The sequence below is a fragment of the Lathyrus oleraceus genome, chromosome 3, assembly GCF_024323335.1.
Source record: "Lathyrus oleraceus cultivar Zhongwan6 chromosome 3, CAAS_Psat_ZW6_1.0, whole genome shotgun sequence".
Taxonomy (NCBI): Eukaryota; Viridiplantae; Streptophyta; class Magnoliopsida; order Fabales; family Fabaceae; genus Lathyrus; species Lathyrus oleraceus.
In genome coordinates, this window is record NC_066581.1 from 2508899 (window position 1) to 2510725 (window position 1827).

Here is a 1827-nt window from a genome sequence, read left to right on the forward strand (position 1 = left end):
ATCCACCCATTCACGCACTTCTCCGTTTTGGTTGAACGTGGACACAAGCCATTGTATTCTTCTAATCCGTTCACCCTCTCCAATTTCTCTCTCTAACCAACTATACAACGTCCGATTAAGATGTTCAAACGTATTTGTGTTTCACAGTCGAACCTGTATCGGAGCCGCAACGATAGAAAATATTACATCAGCATTTCGTTTCTGAATGTATGCAGACATTGTTGAAACAAAGAAAATTAAAATTGATGGTTGAACTAGACTAGGAGATGAATTTGAGTGAAAATAATTGTATGCAAGTGGATGGTATTTATAGAGACGGGAGATGAATTGGAAAAAACACGTAGGCGCCAGTTGAATTGGCACCCACATGACACACACATAGGCGCCACAAAAAATGACGCCTTGCACACAAATACACACAGGCGCCATTGCCTTTGGCGCCTCCTTTTGGAGGACCATGCAGGCGCCAGATGCATGGGCGCCTCCTCTTGGAGGGCCATGCAGGCGCCACAAGCATTGACGCCTCTTCATGAGGCCCAATGCATGTGCGCCAATGCATCTGGCGCCTCCTCTTATTTTTTGGAAGGTGCACCAACTCTCCCGACGCATCCTCTCCCAAATTGGTTATTTTAGTATTTTTTTTTTTAAAAATGGTTATTTTCGTATTTTTTTTTAAAAATATGATTATTTTAAAAAAAAATCCTCAGTCAACACGTGCAACTTAAAATAAAATACAAATACTTCTTAGAAAGCTTTGATATGACACATATATATATATATATATATATATATATATATATATATATATATAATTGCATCTATTAAAAATATTCTCAGTCAACACCATGCATAGACTTGGTTTACGCGGTTGCAAGTTGCTAGTAATTAAGAACCAAGTGCCGATTAAATAAAACTTTTAAAAAAAAGCTTGAAAGGCAAGCAACCATCGATTTTTAATTATATAAACTAATAGCATGTGATGAGTTCATTGTGAAACAAGCTAGGAAAATAATGGCTTCAAAGAAATGTTCAATAATTTTTGTAGTTATCTTTTTCTGTATGTTGAATTTTTCATCCATGGCATTAGCAAGGAACATTAATGATGCTTCTCAACTTTATTCTTGTAAGTAAATTTCATTCCCCATAATATCATTTACACCATGTTATGTTAAAATGCTTATATAAAATTGATTTTTTTTGGAATATTATTTGTTTATTTGTATAGTTTCAGATGAAAAGGGTTTGAATAAGAGAGTTCTTGTGGAAGAAAAACGGAGATCTCCATGTAAGAGTGGAAGAAGTGGTCAAGTGAGAGAGGCTAGAGATAATCCACGTTGCCATAATTTTCTATGAATGATATGGATGTGTTTGGTTGTGTAATTATTTGTAAATTTAAAGTTGGAGAAAAAACAAAATAAAGAATTGTTTGCTTAGTTTGATTTATGTCTATGCAAATTAAACTAATAAAACTTATGTAGTGCTTTTTTACAATGCATTTTTAATCTAGAAGGTTATAGAATAATATGAGATTTTAAAAAAATAAACTACAAAATGTGTTCATGGTAAAAAATTAAAGTGTTGTTCAATAAACCTTATATATTTTTATAAAATTTTATAAATAATCGAAAAGGAATCCCTTCGATACAATATTTTGCAGTAAATTATGCACGTATTTAATATTGTTGTGCATATAGAATTTTTTATAAAAATAACCCACTTTTTCAAGGAAATTTCCAAAATACCTCTGGTTTTAAAAAAAATTCCAAACTACCCCATTTTTAGGAGGAGTCGCCAATTGAATTGGAGTCTTCTCTTAAAAATTGAATG

The 1827-nt window shown here is 32.7% G+C and overlaps 1 long non-coding RNA gene across 1 annotated transcript; it reads left to right on the forward strand.

Moving 5' to 3' along the window:
* The first annotated feature begins 936 nt into the window (after positions 1-936).
* Positions 937-1487, forward strand: LOC127128861 (uncharacterized). Its single transcript, XR_007806061.1, has 2 exons — positions 937-1123; positions 1226-1487. It is a non-coding gene; the product is annotated as an uncharacterized LOC127128861 (long non-coding RNA).
* Positions 1488-1827: the final 340 nt, after the last annotated feature.